Genomic DNA, 19,993 nt, shown 5'->3' on the forward strand with positions numbered 1-19,993 from the left:
CTCATCCCAAACCATCTCAATTGGTTTGAGGTCGGGGGATTGTGGAGGCCAGGTCATCTGATGCACCACTCCATCACTCGGTAAAATAGCCCTTACACAGCCTGGGGTATCACTGCAGAATGCTGTGGCGTGCCTTGAATTCTAAATAAATCACAGACAGTGTCACCAGCAAAGCACCCCCACACCATAACACCTCTTCCTCCATGCTTTACGGTGGGAACTACACATGCAGAGATCATCCGTTCACCCACACCGCATCTCACAAAGACACGGCGGTTGGAACCAAAAATCTCCAATTTGGACTCCAGACCAAAGGACACATTTCCACCGGTCTAATGTCCATTGCTCGTGTTTCTTGGCCCAAGCAGGTCTCTTCTTCTTATTGGTGTCCTTTAGTAGTGGTTTCTTAGCAGCAATTCGACCACGAAGGCCTGATTCACACAGTCCCCTCTGAACAGTTGATGTTGAGATGTGTCTGTGACTTGAACTCTGTGAAGCATTTATTTGGGCGGCAATTTCTGAGGCTGGTAACTCTAATGAACTTATCCTCTGCAGCAGAGGTAACCCTGGGTCTTCCATTCCTGTCGCGGTCCTCATGAGACCCAGTTTCATCATAGCGCTTGATGGTTTTTGCGACTGCACTTGAAGAAACTTTCAAAGTTCTTGAAATGTTCTGTATTGACTGACCTTCATGCCTTACAGTAATGATGGACTGTCGTTTCTCTTTGCTTATTTGAGCTGTTCTTGCCATTATATGGACTTGGTCCTTTACCAAATAGGGCTAATTTCCTGTGGTCAAATCAAATGGCAAAATGTTTTTCTGTATTATAAATGTACCTCGTAGACTGACTTCCCTTATATACATTTACATTTACGTCATTTAGCAGACGCTCTTTTGTTAGTTCCCTACCCTTTCGTTAGTTCCCTTTACGTTATTTCCATTTACGTTAGTTCCCTTACGTTAGTTCCCTTATGTTAGTTCCTTTAAGTTAGTTCCTTTACGTACCTTACAGGTAGACACTTTCACTTCTCATAGCTGCCCCCAAAAAAGACATTTACAATTTTATGAAGTTCCCTTTGAAAAAATAAAGTTATATTAAGTCTAAGTCAAAGTTTAAGTTAGTTGGGTTAGGGAGATGAACAGATGAAAGCTTCACCGCATCAATGAAGCGCTGATGTACTAGTACATGCACTTGAACATCATGACCACTTAATTTGGCCCAGATATTTGGAATCTTATAAAAGAGAGTTCATCAACACTGATAATCATTTGCCATCTTGATAGATGATTTCTTCAATTTCTATAAATAATGCTCTGCTCTAGTTTTATTTTATCATTCATCATCATAAATCACTGAGTAGAAATTGAACTGGAGTAGGAATCCAAAATATCTAGGTGTTCCTACATGCAGAATCATTTAGCCTATTTTGGAATGTAATGAAAGCACTGATAGTAATGGCCTACAATAAGTCCTATTGAACGCTCACTGACCTGTCATCTCTTGAGGGAAGGGAGCAGGGCTGTATCTCAATAGTGTAAAAGAGGCTGCAACTTCAATAGGCACTGGTCTTAAAAGCCTAGGTGGAAACGACAGGAAAGAAGCCTAGCAGGGCACATGCTCAAGCTGTCCAGTTCTTTAAGATCGTGGGAAAGTAAAGAAGGGAGACAAGGAGAGGGAGACACTTAAAGTCTATTGAGATTCACTCCAAGTCTGAGGGAGGAAGGAAGGTACTCTTTCACTGAATCCTAGACATACCCCTACTTTTTCTTTACCAGATCTTTACTGTATAATAACACAATTTGTTCTCAATGGTACCTGGCATCATTAAGGTTCAATAGAAAAGTCTAAGTTTGCGTCCCAAATGGCACCCTATTCGCTTTTTAGGCTAGTGGTGCGCAACTGTTGGTCAAAAGTAGTGCACTATATAAGGAATAGGTGGCCATTTGGGACTCACAAAATACCTGCCAAGCCAAACAATCTCTGTGGCTGGGAGTGGAGTGGAGCTAATGTCCAGAAGCCAGTAGATGGGGATCTAGGAGTCAGGAACACCTAAGCATTCATCTCCATAATGTCTTCCATTCACACCAACTGCCTCCTCCACCCAATACACACCATCACTCTCTTTCTGTATCCACCAACACACGTCACACACTACATGGCTAAGTGAGGAAATGGAGCAGGACCGAACCTCAGACATTGAAATCAATTGACAGACATTTCTACACCAGCCTGCCACCAATGACCAGCGTCTGCCGGCCTGGGTTGGTCGACAAAAGCAATGATTTGGTTATAGACTCTTGAGTGACATTTGAGTGATTAATGTAGCAGCTTTGATAGAACACATTATAAGGAAATTGCTTGGCTAAAGAGAGAAGCCTGATCGTCCATGTTCAAATGGGACATTATCTGACCAATTAACCAGAAATATAACTTCTAAACATAGCTTGCCCTACCGACTACCTTTCCCTACCAGGGCAGATCCATATCACACCTCAACTGTCTTGGAAATTCTGTTAAAGTAGCCTAGACCTATACTAGGCTATCAGTGGCTCCTAAACTTTGTTGTGCCTTGACCCTGAGCCACATGAAGCAAGTAGACAGAACAATCGGCGACCAATAGGATATGGTTGCAGCTAGGGTTGCAAATTCCAGGAACTTTCAATATATTCCATGGTTTTCGCCAGATCCCGGTTGGAAGAATCCCGGAATCAGGAGGGAATAAGCAGGAAATCCAGAATCCTCCAACCAGGATTTCTGGAAAACCAGGGAATTTATTGATTGTTCCCGGAATGTTGCAAACCTAGTTACAGCTTACCATTCTGGTAAAACACTGTTAAATGTCTAAACAACAGTAATATATTATCACCAATACATAACAGTCAGCACATCATCAGCATTGGCCTGCATTGACACAGCTTGTGGCAGGGAGATTACAGTTTTATTTCAAAAAGGCTACAACATAGGCCTAGATCCCATCATTCCACAGTAGCCATGCTACTGTAGCCCCACCTGGGTAATGCTGACATTCTAATTATCTGAATTCTAAACTCAAGCTAACTGAATCACTTGGAATAAGAACCAGAATCTAAATCCTCATCATGAATGGATGGCTGGAATGTTGACAGGCAGTAACATTCTAAACTTGTCTCTAGTCTCTAGCTAGCCTATACATAGCTGTATGACTGGCCACGTTCTCTCTCTCTAGGACTGTGGGATGTGGTGAACTACATGTCCCCCCTTGCCCTTCCCAGTGGGTTAGGACTGACAGTGCTGGTCTCCTCCGTTTAGAGGGAATAGGCTTCATCTGTTGGTTTCTGTGTGAAGAGAGTCCAGGCAGCAGAGAACAGAGAGGAGAGCAGAAGAGGCCAAGCTAGCATGGAGGAGAGGAGAGCACAGAGTCAGTTTTCACTGCCAAACACTCCAGATGGAAAACAAGGCAATTAGCAGTAGTGTTGTGTGTTTGTGTGTGTTTGTGTGTGTGTGTGTGTGGGGGGGGGGGGGGGGGGGGGGGAGAGCGGAGGGAGGGGAGGGGAGGTTAGGGGAGTCTCAAATATACCCTACACTATATCTGAGACTATTGGGATTTATGTTTTTATTGAATGTGTGTGAGAGAGTGCGAAAAAGAGAGGGGGGTGGTACTACATTGTTTGAAATTAAAAAGAGAGAGATGATTCTTTGTTTGCAACGAAAAGTGATTTTCTATAGAAATGGATTAGCATCTGAAAGCTGCTCTGTCATCAGACAGACAATAATTAGTAGAAATAACATAACACATTAAGTTGAGTGGTTCTCCAAAGTGATACATTCTGTTCATAACAGCCTCTTACTCTGAAAGCTGTGAGTAGGTTGTTAGTGTGTGTGTATGTGCTACTCATGTGCTACTTATGTGCTACTTATGTACTACTTATGTGCTAGTTATGTGCTACTTATGTGCATGATGTGTGTGTATGTGTGTTTGAATAACAGCATTTCACTCTGGAGAGGTTTGTTCTGTTGGAGAGGTTGATGTTGGTTAATTTAGGGCTTTGTTCAGCTCTTTGTCTTGTGGGGAAAAGAACAACATCTTCCATTCTAATAACTGGCTGGTTTAATTATACATTCTGATTTGGGGAGTTGTTTAATTGTTATGAGAGAGTAGGTTAACGGCAGCCTTAATTAGGTTTCTTGGAGAGGGGGGAGAGGTGGGAGAGAGGGAAGAGGACAGAGAGAGGAACTGAAGGCAATGGAATGTAGAAGAATGTGGATAAAGAGAGAGAGAAATAGAGAGGGAGAGAGAGGGCGAACAGATCAGTTAGAGAATATGTGTTTACTTTAGGCCACAGTCCTAATGACCACCTCATCCATATTCTGCCCTCTTCTCTTCTCTTCTCCTCATGCTCCCCTCCACTGCGTACACCCGCCCCAAGCCGACACCCCAAAAATGCTTAATTGGATCCTGAACAAACTGGAGACAGCGTTCATTGTCGCGGGGGACCTTAACAAAAGTAATTTGAGGACCGTGCTCCCAAATTATTATCAACACATTGACGGTCCAACTCTCCGAAATTCAACACTTGACCACTGCTACCTGCCTTTTCGACAAGGGTATAAGGCGCTCTCCCTTCCTCCTTTTGGCAAATCTGACCACAACTCAATTTTGCTTCTCCCCGCCTACAAACAAAGACACAATAGGGAAGTTCCTGTTGTCAGGTCTGTACAACGCTGGTCCGACCAATCAAAATCCATGCCTCAAGACTGTTTTGATCACATGGACTGGAATATGTTCCGGGTCGCCTCTGGGGATAACATCAATGAATACGCCGACTCAGTCACCGGATTCATAAAAAAATGCATAGATGATGTGATACCGATAGTGTCTTTCAAAACTTACCTGAATCATAAAACGTGGATTATGTTTTCGTTTCAGTCGCCTCCATCTCCTCTATATGAAGCTAATTGTAGAGATTTTTTTTCTATTGATAATGTAAAATTAACAGCCATACAGAAAGACTCATGTGAAGGTGAAAATACAGAGGAGGAACTTCTGGATGCAATTAAAGACTTTAAGTCCGGGAAAACTCCAGGGTTGGATGGCATACCTGTCGAGGTATACCAAACCTTTTTTGATTTACTAAGAGGATCGTTATTAGCATGTTTTAACCACTCCCAAGTAAATGGTAGATTATCAGACACTCAAGAAGAAGGTCTGATTTCATTATTACTGAAACAGGATACAAGTGGAAAATATAAAGATCCAGTCCATTAAAAAAATTGGAGGCCCCTTACACTTCAGTGTTGTGATGCAAGAATTCTAGCAAAATGTATAGTGCATAGAATTAAAAAGGTATTGTCGGACATTATTCATTCTAATCAGACAGGTTTTTTACATGGGCGATACATTGGAGATAATATAAGGCAAGTACTGGAAACAATAGAACACTATGAAAAATCTGGGAAGCCAGGCCTACTATTCATAGCAGACTTCGAAAAGGCATTTGATAAAGTATGACTGGGGTTTATATATAAATGCCTGGAGCATTTCAATTTTGGACAATCTCTTATAAATTGGGTTAAAGTCATGTATAGTAACCCTAGGTGTAAAATAGTAAATAATGGCTATTTCTCCAAAAGTTTTAAACTGTCAAGAGGAGTGAAACAAGGTTGTCCACTATCGGCATATCTATTTATTATGGCCATCGAGATGTTAGCTATTAAAATCAGATCCAACAATAATATCAAGGGATTAGAAATCCAGGGCTTAAAAACAAAGGTGTCATTGTATGCTGATGATTCATGTTTTCTTTTAAATCCACAACTAGAATCCCCCCACAGCCTCATAGAGGATCTAGATACATTTTCTAACCTCTCTGGATTACAACCAAATTATGACAAATGTACTATATTATGTATTGGATCACAAAAAAGACAATTTTTACATTACCATGTAGTTTACCAATAAAATGGTCTGATAGTGATGTGGATATACTCGGAATACATACCCCAAAGGAAATAAATGATCTCACTCCAATAAATTTTAATAGAAAGTTAGCAAAAATAGATAAGATCTTGCTACCATGGAAAGGTAAATACCTGTCAATTTGTGGAAAAATCACCCTGATTAACTCTTTAGTATTATCCCAATTTACCTATTTGCTTTGGTCTTGCCTACGCCTAGCGAACAGTTTTTTTAATTATATGAGAAAAGAATATTCCATTTTATTTGGAACGGCAAGCCAGACAAAATTAAATGGCCCTATTTTTATAATGAATATGAATTCGGAGGACATAAATTATTAAATATTAAAACATTAAACCTATCACTGAAAGCTTCAGTCATACAAAAGTTATACTTAAATCCGAACTGGTTCTCTAGCAAATTAGTAAGATTGTCTCACCCAATGTTCAAGAAGGGACTTTTTCCCTTTATTCAGATTACAACCTCTCACTTTCAGTTATTTGAAAAGGAAATTATCTCCCAAATATCACTATTTCTAAAACAAGCCATAGAAAGTTGGTTGCAATTTCAATTTAATCCTCCAGAAACTACAGAACAAATGATGCAACACATATTGTGGATAAACTCAAATATACTAATTGACAAAGAAACTATTTTTTTTGACAAAATGTTTACAAAAGGTATAATCTTCGTAAATGATATCATCGGTTGGACTGGTGGAGTTATGTCGCACATGCAGCTAACAAAAACATATGGAAATGTCTGCTCTACCCAAAATTACAACCAAATAATTGCAGCCTTACCGCAAAAATGGATGAGGAAAGTGGAAGGGGGGGAAAGTAAGGAACTTGTCTGTCGGCCTTGCATTAAAGAACATAATTGGTTAAAGAAAACTGTGATAAATAAAAAAGTATACTAGTTTCATTTAAGGACCAAAGGATTGACAGCCGTCCCGTATAGATTGCAAAATAGTTGGGAAGAGATTTTTGACTTACCGATCCCATGGCATAGTGTTTATGAATTGATACGCAAAATGACACCGGATTCAAAACTTAGAATCTTTCAATGTAAAGTATTATATAAAATTCTTGCTACCAATAGAATGTTATTTATATGGGGGATACAATCTTCCCAGCTCTGCAGATTTTGCTGCGAAGAGACAGAATCATTAGATCATTTGTTTTGGTACTGTCCATTTGTAGCTTGTTTTTGGACACAGGTCCAAGAATGGCTAAAGGATTGCAATATTTACCTGGAGCTAACCTTGCAGATAGCATTACTGGGTGATCTGAAAAGTCATAGTCAATCGATCAATAATATAATAATATTTTTAGCAAAAATGTTTATTTTCAATTTGCAATCTGTAGAAACAATGAGAATAGAAAGGTTCAGAACTTTTGTAAAACATCACAGTACAGTTGAAAAATATATGGCAAATAGAAATCCTATATGGATGGTGTTAAGAGATAGATGGGTGGTGTTGAATGGAGTTGAAAGATGGGACTAATAACAACTAACAACAACTAATAACAAGATAACTAATAATGTGAGCATACTGTGTCAATAATAAGTATATAGGTTGTAGATTGGGAGCTTTTGTGAAAGAGCACAGTTAGAAAGATATGGCATATAGAAGCAAACCGGATGGACATCATGAAAATGATCGGAGAGGTTGAGAGTAGAAGAAGTTCAGGAGAAACTAACAAAATATAATTATTGTAAAAATTGACTGTGGCCATAAAATGTATATAGTAAGTACAGTGAGGGAAAAAAGTATTTGATCCCCTGCTGATTTTGTACGTTTGCCCACTGACAAAGACATGATCAGTCTATAATTTTAATGGTTGGTTTATTTGAACAGTGAGAGACAGAATAACAACAACAAAATCCAGAAAAACACATGTCAAAAATGTTATAAATTGATTTGCATTTTAATGAAGGAAATAAATATTTGACCCCTCTGCAAAACATGACTTAGTACTTGGTGGCAAAACCCTTGTTGGCAATCACAGAGGTCAGACGTTTCTTGTAGTTGGCCACCAGGTTTGCACACATCTCAGGAGGGATTTTGTCCCACTCCTCTTTGCAGATCTTCTCCAAGTCATTAAGGTTTCGAGGCTGACGTTTGGCAACTCAAACCTTCAGCTCCCTCCACAGATTTTATATGGGATTAAGGTGTGGAGACTGGCTAGGCCACTCTAGGACCTTAATGTGGTTCTTCTTGAGCCACTCCTTTGTTGCCTTGGCCATGTGTTTTGGGTCATTGTCATGCTGGAATACCCATCCACGACCCATTTTCAATGCCCTGGCTGAGGGAAGGAGGTTCTCACCCAAGATTTGACGGTACATGGCCCCGTCCATCGTCCCTTTGATGCGGTGAAGTTGTCCCCTTAGCAGAAAAACACCCCCAAAGCATAATGTTTCCAGATCCATGTTTGACAGTGGGGATGGTGTTCTTGGGGTCATAGGCAGCATTCCTCCTCCTCCAAACACGGCGAGTTGAGTTGATGCAAAGAGCTCGATTTTGGTCTCATCTGACCACAACACTTTCACCCAGTTCTCCTCTGAATCATTCAGATGTTCATTGGCAAGCTTCAGACGGGCCTGTATATGTGCTTTCTTGAGCAGGGGGACCTTGCTGGCGCTGCAGGATTTCAGTCCTTCACGGCGTAGTGTGTTACCAATTGTTTTCTTGGTGACTATGGTCCCAGCTGCCTTGAGATCATTGACAAGATCCTCCCGTGTAGTTCTGGGCTGATTCCTCACCGTTCCCATGATCATTGCAACTCCACGAGGTGAGATCTTGCATGGAGCCCCAGGCCGAGGGAGATTTACAGTTATTTTGTGTTTCTTCCATTTGCGAATAATCGCACCAACTGTTGTCACCTTCTCACCAAGCTGCTTGGCGATGGTCTTGTAGCCCATTCCAGCCTTGTGTAGGTCTACAATCTTGTCCCTGACATCCTTGGAGAGCTCTTTGGTCTTGGCCATGGTGGAGAGTTTTGAATCTGATTGATTGATTGCTTCTGTGGACAGGTGTCTTTTATACAGGTAACAAGCTGAGATTAGGCGCACTCCCTTTAAGAGTGTGCTCCTAATCTTAGCTCGTTACCTGTATAAAAGACACCTGGGAGCCAGAAATCTTTCTGATTGAGAGGGGGTCAAATACTTATTTCCCTCATTAAAATGCAAATCAATTTATAAAATGTTTGACATAAATTTTTCTGGATTTTTTTGTTGTTATTCTGTCTCTCACTGTTCAAATAAACCTACCATTAAAATTATAGACTGATCATTTCTTTGTCAGTGGGCAAACGTACAAAATCAGCAGGGATAAAATACTTTTTTCCCTCACTGTATAAGCTGGAAGTAGAGGCCTAAGCATTGTTGTTCACTAGTTTACTCCATTTAGGGAAAGGGTGGTGGGGTTGGAAAGTAATAAAGGGGAATATATATTTTTTTAAAGGATATGTATGTGCATGTATGTATGTATATATATATATATATATATATATTTAAAAAGGGTGATTGGAAGTGATGCAGGCAATTACATTGATGGAAGTTACAATCTACAGTGGGGAAAAAAGTATTTAGTCAGCCACCAATTGTGCAAGTTCTCCCACTTAAAAAGATGAGAGAGGCCTGTAATTTTCATCATATGTACACGTCAACTATGACAGACAAATTGAGAAAAAAATCCAGAAAATCACATTGTAGGATTTTTAATGAATTTATTTGCAAATTATGGTGGAAAATAAGTATTTGGTCACCTACAAACAAGCAAGATTTCTGGCTCTCACAGACCTGTAACTTCTTCTTTAAGAGGCTCCTCTGTCCTCCACACGTTACCTGTATTAATGGCACCTGTTTGAACTTGTTATCAGTATAAAAGACACCTGTCCACAACCTCAAACAGTCACACTCCAAACTCCACTATGGCCAAGACCAAAGAGCTGTCAAAGGACACCAGAAACAAAATTGTAGACCTGCACCAGGCTGGGAAGACTGAATCTGCAATAGGTAAGCAGCTTGGTTTGAAGAAATCAACTGTGGGAGCAATTATTAGGAAATGGAAGACATACAAGACCACTGATAATCTCCCTCGATCTGGGGCTCCACGCAAGATCTCACCCAGTGGGGTCAAAATGATCACAAGAACGGTGAGCAAAAATCCCAGAACCACACGGGGGGACCTAGTGAATGACCTGCAGAGAGCTGGGACCAAAATAACAAAGCCTACCATCAGTACCACACTACGCCGCCAGGGACTCAAATCCTGCAGTGCCAGACGTGTCCCCCTGCTTAAGCCAGTACATGTCCAGGCCCGTCTGAAGTTTGCTAGAGTGCATTTGGATGATCCAGAAGAGGATTGGGAGAATGTCATATGGTCAGATTAAACCAAAATAGAACTTTTTGGTAAAAACTCAACTCGTCGTGTTTGGAGGACAAAGAATGCTGAGTTGCATCCAAAGAACACCATACCTACTGTGAAGCATGGGGGTGGAAACATCATGCTTTGGGGCTGTTTTTCTGCAAAGGGACCAGGACGACTGATCCGTGTAAAGGAAAGAATGAATGGGGCCATGTATCTTGAGATTTTGAGTGAAAACCTCCTTCCATCAGCCAGGGCATTGAAGATGAAACGTGGCTGGGTCTTTCAGCATGACAATGATCCCAAACACACGGCCCGGGCAACGAAGGAGTGGCTTCGTAAGAAGCATTTCCAGGTCCTGGAGTGGCCTAGCCAGTCTCCAGATCTCAACCCCATAGAAAATCTTTGGAGGGAGTTGAAAGTCTGTGTTGCCCAGCGACAGCCCCAAAACATCACTGCTCTAGAGGAGATCTGCATGGAGGAATGGGCCAAAATACCAGCAACAGTGTGTGAAAACCTTGTGAAGACTTACAATAAACGTTTGACCTGTGTCATTGCCAACAAAGGGTATATAACAAAGTATTGAGAAACTTTTGTTATTGACCAAATACTTATTTTCCACCATAATTTGCAAATAAATTCCTTAAAAATCCTACAATGTGATTTTCTGGATTTATTTTTCTAATTTTGTCTGTCATAGTTGACGTGTACCTATGATGAAAATTACAGGCCTCTCTCATCTTTTTAAGTGGGAGAACTTGCACAATTGGTGGCTGACTAAATACTTTTTCCCCCCACTGTATCTGCAATATTAAGCTGATCTACCCCCTAATTTAAAAAAATAAATAATAATAATAAAAAATAAAATAAAAAGAACGTGGATTGACGGCAGCCTTTTAGGGACAATGAAGGAGAGAGATGCTGCTTATAAACACGGCAAGGTGACCGGGGACAATAGTATGGTTAAACAGTAAAAATACGACCTACGTAGATCGATCAAGATGGCAAAACCCAAGTATTGGGACAAAGTGGAGGAGCAATTCAGCAGGTCGGACACGAGGCGTATGTGGCAGGGGCTTCTAATGATCACGGATTACAAATAGAAAGCCAGCCACGTCGCGGACACCAACGCCGCCCCACCTGCTTCAAGATGTCCACTATCATCCCCGTGCCCAAGAAAGGGAAAGTAACTGAACTGAATGACTACCGACCAGCAGTAGCACTCACTTCTGTCATCATGAAGTGCATCGAGAGGCTAGTCAAAGACCACATTAACTTCATCCCTCTCCGACACACTCAAACCTCTCCAATTCGCCTCCCGCCCTGAGAGATCCACGGATGACACAATCGCTATTGCACTGCACACTGCCCACACCCACCTGGACAAAAGGAATACATGTGAGGATGCTGTTCATCGACTACAGCTCGGCCTTCAATACCATAGTGCCCTCTAAGCTCACCACAAAGCTCACGGCCCTGGGACTGAACTCCTCCCTATGCAACTGGGTCCTGGACTTCCTGACGGGCCAGCCCAGGTGGTGAAGGTAGGCAACATTCCCTCCTTGACACTGATTCTCAATACGGGGGCCCCACAAGGGTGTATCCTCAGTATCCTCCTGTACTCCTTGTATAACCACGACTGCGTGGCCTCGCACAGTTCCAAGTCCATCATCAAGTTCGCTGATGACACGACAGTAGTAGGCCTGATTACCAACAATGGCCTACAGAGAGGAGGTAGGCACTCTGACAGCGTCGTGCCAGATAAACAACTTCTCCCTCAAACAAAGGAGCTAATTGTGGACTTCAGGAGGAACTAGGCTGGGCACGCCCGCGTCCTCCTCAACGGGGCCGCCATGGAGACGATCAAACACGTAAAGTTCCTCGGCGTACACATCTCCAAAGAGCTGAACTGGTCAAACCACACGGACACCGTGTTGAAGGAGGCACGACAGCAACTCTTCAACCTCAGGATGCTGAAGAAATTCGGCCTGTCCCTGAGGGCCCGCACAGTGTTCTACAGGAGCACCATCGAGAGCATACTGTCGGGCTGCATCACAGCCTGATACCGCAACTCCACCGCCGTGGACCACAAGGAGCTACAGAGGGTGGTACGCTCAGCCAAACGCACTATTGGGTGCACACTGCCTGCCTTCCAGGACACCTACAACACCAGGTGTCGCAGGAAGGCCAAGAAGATCATCAGGGACCCCAGACACCCAAGCTATGGTCCGTTCTCCCCGTTTCCATCACTCAGACACAGGCTGTATAGGAGCATCAGGTAAAAACTGTAGACTGGCCAATAGCTTCTACCCTCAGACCATCAGGCTGCTGAATAGCCAGTCAGCTACCTGCTCCCTCTGTCTCCCTCCAGCCCCCCCGGACTTCCTACCCTGTAATTACACCTGCAACCCTGTACACGTGACTATTAAACTCTCTAATCTAATCTAATCCTCTCCTCAACTCACTTCCTCTCAGATGAATGCAGAGGTACCCAGAGTAGGGCTGTCAACGTTTAAACAAAAATTGGGATCTTTAACATTTAGAAAAAAATCCCTAACTGAAAAATTATGTTTTTGTTTTCTTCTTCACAAAATAAAATCACAGTGCAGTATCACAAAACTACCACTAACAGGTCCCGATCATCATCATAAAAGGAACAATTAAAATTAAACAAATATTTAATGCAACAATGCTGTAAAGTTAGTAGGAGGAGATATGCATCATTCAAATTACTTGCCACGGATATGAAGTGCTCCGCATGTGATCGTCGTTAACAGTTGGAAAAATGGCAGAAAGTGAGAGAGGGAAGCAACAGCAGTGAAGTCCTGTATGGCAATACTTTAAGAAGTTTAATGAGAAGGTGGTAAAATGCTAACTTTGCGAGGTGAAATTGAGCTACAGTGGCAGTACAGGTGCAATGCCAGCAAACCGTATATATGAATGGACAAAGCAATTGATCACGTGACACCATTCATTCCTAAGTGAAGACTCAATAGCGCATTGAAGCCAAATTAAGTCGGTTAAGATGGCATCTTATGGAGACATAACATGCGCAGTTTGAGCCACTCTAGAAAGTGACATTGCAGGCTAGTTTAGTGCTGCCCACTCTCACTGAGTAACTCAAGTTGAAGGACGACCGGGGTACTGCAGGCTGCCATTAGAAACTTATTCTGTGTGCAACTTTAAAACAATTGGTTCAAGGACATACAGTGCATTCGGAAAGTATTCAGACCCCTTGACTTTCTCCACATTTTGTTACGTTACAGCCTAATTCTAAAATTTATGAAATTATTTTTTTCCTCATCAATCTACACACAATACCCCCATAATGACAAAATAGTTTTTTTGAAAATGTTGCACATTTATTACAAATACAAAACAAAAATACCCGATTTACATAAGTATTCAGACCCTTTGCTATGCGACTCGAAATTGTGCTCAGGTGCATCATTTTCCACTGATCATCCTTGAGATGTTTCTACAACTTGATTGGAGTACACCTGTGGTAAATTCAATTTTGGACATGATTTGGAAAGGCACACACCTGTCTATATAAGGTCCCACAGTTGACAGTGCATGTCAGAGCAAAAACCAAGCCATGAGGTCGAAGGAATTGTCCGTAGAGCTTGGAGACAGGATTGTGTCGAGGCACAGATCTGGGGAAGGGTACCAAAAAATGTCTGCAGCATTGAAGGTCCCCAAGAACACAGTGGCCTACATCATTCTTAAATGGAAGAAGTTTGGAACCACAGAGTTGGCCGCCTGGCCAAACTGAGCAATCGGGGGAGAAGGGCCTTGGTCAGGGAGGTGACCAAGAACCCGATGGTCACTCTGACAGAGCTCCAGAGTTCCTCTGTAGAGTTGGAAGAACCTTCCAGAAGGACAACCATCTCTGCAGCACTCCACCAATCAGGCCTTTATGGTAGAGAGACCAGACGGAAGCCACTCCTCAGTAAAAGGCACATGACAGCCCGCTTGGAGTTTGCCAAAAGGCACCTAAAGACTCTCAGACCATGAGAAACAAGATTCTCTGGTCTGATGAAACCAAGATTGAACTCTTTGGCCTGAATGCCAAGCGTCACGTCTGGAGGAAACCTGGCACCATCCCTACGGTGAAGCATGGTGGTGGCAGCATCATGCTGTGGGGATGTTTTCCAGCGGCAGGGACTTGGAGATTAGTCACGATCGAGGGAAAGATGAACAGAGCAAAGTACAGAGAGATCCTTGATGAAAACCTGCTCCAGAGCGCTCAGGACCTCAGACTGGGGCGAAGGTTCACCTTCCAACAGGACAATGACCCTAAGCACACAGCCAAGACAAAGCAGGAGTGGCTTCGGAACAAGTCTCTGAATGTCCTTGAGTGGCCCAGCCAGAGCCCGGACTTGAACCCAATCTAACATCTCTGGAGATACCTGAAAATAGCTGTGCAGCGATGCTCCCCATCCAACCTGACAGAGCTTGAGAGGATCTGCAGAGCAGAATGGGAGAAACTCCCCAAATACAGGTGTGCCAAGCTTGTAGCGTCATACCCAAGAAGTGTCACATCTATAAGTGTAGGTAACAACACATCTGCCACGCTGATCCTCAACACGGGGGCCCCTCAGGGGTGCGTGCTCAGTCCCCTCCTGTACTCCCTGTTCACCCATGACTGCATGGCCAGGCACGACTCCAACACCATCATTAAGTTTGCCGACGACACAACAGTGGCAGGCCTGATCACCGACAACGATGAGACAGACTATAGGGAGGAGGTTAGAGACCTGGCCATGTGGTGCCAGGACAACAACCTCTCCCTCAACGTGACCAAGACAAAGGAGATGATTGTGGACTACAGGAAAAAAAAGAGGATTGAGCATGCCCCCATTCTCATCGACGGGGCTGTAGTGGAACAGGTTAAGAGCTTCAAGTTCCTTGGTGTCCACATCACCAACGAACTATCATGGTCCAAACACACCAAGACAGTCATGAAGAGGGCACGACAAAGCCTACTCCCCCTCAGGAGACTGAAAAGATTTGGCATGGGTCCTCAGATCCTCAAAAAGTTATACAGCTGCACCATTGAGAGCATCCTGACTGGTTGCATCACCGCCAGGTATGGCAACTGCTCGGCCTCCGACCGCAAGGCACTACAGAGGGTAGTGTGTAGGGCCCAGTACATCACTGGGGCCAAGCTTCCTGCCATCCAGGACCTCTATACCAGGCGGTGTCAGAGGAAGGCCCTCAAAATTGTCAAAGACTCCAGCCACCCTAGTCATAGAATATTCTCTCTGCTACCGCACGGCAAGCGGTACCGGAGCGCCAAGTCTAGGTCCAAAAGGCTTCTCAACAGCTTCTACCCCCAAGCCATAAGACTCCTGAACAGCTAATCATGGCTAACCGGACTACTTGTACTGCCCCCCCACCCCCACCCCATCTTTTTACGCTGCTGCTACTCTGTTAATTATTTATGCATAGTCACTTTCACTTTAACACCCACATGTACATATTACCTCAACTACCTCAACTAGCCGGTGCCCCCGCACATTGACCCTGCACCGGTACCCCCCTGTATATAGCCTCCCTACTGTTATTTTATTTTACTTCTGCTCTTCTTTTCTCAACACCTTTTTGTTGTTGTTGTTTTATTTGACTTTTTTATTAAAAAATAAATGCATTGTTGGTTAAGGGCTGTAAGTTAGCATTTCACGGTAATGTCTACACCTGTTGTATTCGGCGCATGTGGCAAATACAATTTGATTTGATTTGATTTTATCTGCTCCTGCAACGCCCTCTACTGCTCATCCTGTGTCTCCTTGACCTGCCACCACTCCCCCAGTACTCTCTCCCTCTCCCTCTCTCTCTGTGTGTGTGTGATTGTGTGGGCGGAGACAGGTGTGCTGGAGTCAGAGCAGATCCCCACCAGCTGCAAACTGTTCCATAATCAGGACCTCTACAAATACTCAGTCCTGCCACTTCCACACTGCCAGATTGTAATCTCTGCTCAGTCAGTCTACGCTTCTAGCCGTTTGTTACTATACAGATCCTGTTATCCTGTTGTGCCTGTTTTCCTTGCCTGATGCTGTTTTCCTCTCCGCTACAGTTGTGCCCGCTCTGACTCTGGTCCCTGTTTCCAGTCCCACGTCTCGTCATCCTGCTACTCTGTCCTGGATTCCCCACTCCCCTCCGGACCTGCTCACCATGTCTCAACCCCCCTCGCAGCCTCCGCACTTGATTTCCAGCAGTTTCCCCTGACCTGCACTCCATCTCCCTCCTGTGTCTCAATAAATACCTTGGTTACTTCATCCCAGTCTCCTCGTCTGAGTCTGCTCTTAGGTTCCCCTGTTTCACTCCGCGTAACAAGAAGACTCGAGGCTGTAATCGCTGCCAAAGGTGCTTCAACAAAGTACTGAGTAAAGGGTCTGAATACTTATGCAAATGTAATATTTCAGTTTTTATGTCTAATACATTAGCAAAAAATTCTAAAAACAGTTTTTGCTTTGTCATTATGGGGTTTTGTGTGTAGATTGATGAGGGGGAAAAACTATTTAATCCATTTTAGAATAAGGCTGTAACAAAATGTGGAAAAAGTCAAGGGGTCTGAATACTTTCCGAATGCACTGTACATCTGGTGTATTAAAAGCAATTATTGGTACCATGATTGTCTTCAGACAATTTTATACTTACAACGATTCACCATGAAGATTGCCTTTTTCATTCACTATAATGGGGGATCCTGTTTTCTGCAAACAATGCCTCAGTACCGCGGTCGGCCTTGAACTTCCGTGGCTTCAATATGAAGGGGCAGTCGTTTTCCCCTGGCAGCAGCGCAGTCCCCCAACAACAGACATTAGACAGGCTCTTCACACCAAAGAAGTGCGATAAGGGACGGAGTGAGAAAATCACAGTTTATTACAGAAATTATTGCAGTTGATATGCAGCCATTGTCCATGGTAGACGATGTCAGCTTCAATGCCCTAATGGCATTTCTAGAACCAGATTACAAAATACCATGTCGAAAAAACGTGACGGCCTGGATGAGGAAATTGTACAATGATTGCTCTACAAGTACAATGCACGAGCTCTCAAAAACCATACGTCGCATTTACAACAGAGTGGTGTTAACAACAGATTGTTGGATGTCTATGAACACGCTGTCATACATCACTGCAACGAGCCATGACATTGAAGTGGGATATGAAGTCCCATTTACTGACCACTGAGGACATGGAGGAGGCAAAGAGCAGCGAACCTAAAAGCGGCATTAACTACCATCTTTGCTGAGTGGGTGGGGGACAGCAGTAAGGTGAACACCTTCTGGTAGTCGTGACTGCGGTAGATTGAACTGCATTGCCCCCTAGCGGTCATACGCAGGACCATATCTGCATTGTGAATTTACATATTGTTTTGTGATGTTTTTCTTATTGTTTAAACCTTTAGACGATAACAAAATGCCAGTTTAATAGTGCTGAGTGATTGGTGCTTTTTGAGGTTGGTTTGGTTTCGGTTCGATTATTAATAAATAATCACGGGTTTCGATTTCGATCATTTTTTAAAACGTTAAATGCATCATGAAATAAGTACATTACAATGATTTTAGAGCTTTTGAATGGAAATTCCAAAGGCAAAAATTGTGAACATTCAATTGCCAAAACATTGAAAATATGTAATTGTCTCTGTTAGGCCCACACTGGGTAGACATCAATAAAAAAATTGGAAATTACAATGAAATAATACAATATTTCAGTTGTGTGTTTTACTTTGTTTTAATTTGATGACTTTATTATGTTTCATTCCTTAAAAGTCATAATCTCATCTTTGCTCAGGCAGTAGCAGTCAGCCAGCCAGCTATCTACGTGATCCCCAACTGTACTGTCTTTAGTCATCCTATTTAGCTAGCCTGCCTAAGTATGCTGCAGAGATGTCTGACGAAATCATTTAACTAGTTCTTCAAAGTAGATAAGGTATACTTTCGCGAATTATCTCTGTCCCTCGTTGTTGTGTGCGGTCTGTGTGTATCTTACCCAACGTAGCAGGCGTAAAAGTGTATCCGTCCAGAGACATGTATATAATGACGAGATGCTCATGTCTCCGCCCTAACAATGGGAGTCGTTGTCCGAATGGCGGGAAGGCAGGCTGTCTCCGCCCTAACAATGGGAGTCGTTGTCCGAAAGGCGGGAAGGCAGGCAACAAGTTTAGATCTCAAATAAAACAACAGAAACACATTGGGATTATTTTGGACAGACTTTGCCAAGAGTGAAACCTCTCACTTCGCCTCTTCCTCTCTGACCCGTGTTCGAACCGGAAAAAACTGGCGCAATGGATTATGATCATTGCAGTTAATTACCACATTTCTGCGATTCTGCGCTGAACTAGGTTGAATATTTTTTTCATGAAAAGTACAACTTAATTTCTCTCGTGAATTATTTGATTTCTTTCTAGAGAAACAGCGCATTGGGCTCATACATTTTTTTAAATAAATGGAATTCAAGTAATTGAACAGTCAATTAGTTATTTAACAACCCAAAAAAAGCACTACAGTTTAAACGTCACATCCACTGATGCCCCAATCCATCTGTGAGATGAAAGTGGTCTTGACTAACCCACACTGCAGAGCAATAGAACAGGAAAATAACTGAATTTTACAGGATGTCTGACAAAGCTGCTGTAAGAGGAGGGAAAGACAGTGAGAGAGAGAGAGAGAGAGAGAGAGAGAGAGAGAGAGAGAGAGAGAGAGAGAGAGAGAGAGAGAGAGAGAGAGAGAGAGAGAGAGAGAGAGAGAGAGAGGAACAAAGAGAGGAATGAGTCTGGGCAAATAAGTGCTTTAAAGTAATGAGTTTACTGGCCCTGTGAGGAGGAGAGGACAGGAGAAAGGGATCACGATGGCAATGCATGATCTCTTTACAAACAATACTTTAATCTATGTAGAAGTGTCTCTCTAATCTGAGCACATGGGGCTGCAGCATCCGACTACACAACTAGGTCTGCCTCTCCATCTCTCTCTTTCTCTCTCCATCTCTCTCTTTCTCTCTTCATCTCTCTCTCATCATCCCCTCTCTCTCCACATCTTCACCTTCCCCCCTCTCTACTTTTAAAATGTCTCTCTCCTTTCCCATCCCTTGCTGTCTGTCTCTATGTCTCGGTCTCTCTCTCTCACTCTCCATCATCTTTCTCTCTCGTCTTATCTCTGGTCTCCAGTGACTCGTTGACCTGTTTTAGCAGTTGGACTTAGAGAGGCTGAGTGTCATTGTTTACAGGATTACTAAGAAGATCATTGAGTTGAGACACAACAAATAATTACTATATGCATGTTTTTGTCGCTGGTTAAGGACTTTTTCGCCAACCATTTACATATTTTGACGAATGATAGTCCTACATATATCAGCAAAAGGCAAAACAAATAATAATTTAATGTCAGGAAGTGTACCAATCAATCTGTGGTGTGATTAGTTGAATCAACTCAACTGACATTACACAAAATACATTGCATGAGCCACATCAGTTAGCATCATTTGTAGCATTTCACTGTTAGTTTACACCTGTTGTTTATGAACCATTTGACAAAGACAATTTGATTTGAGTGAACATTCTACATTACCATGGAAATCATTGCATCACAATACCAGGCAGCCATTGCGAGTGTACCCATGAGTTTACCAGTCAAATTGCCAGGGTTCTATTCATTATATTTATATGCATCAAACATCA

This window comes from Coregonus lavaretus (assembly GCF_964263955.1).
Source record: "Coregonus lavaretus genome assembly, chromosome: 17".
NCBI lineage: Eukaryota > Metazoa > Chordata > Actinopteri > Salmoniformes > Salmonidae > Coregonus > Coregonus lavaretus.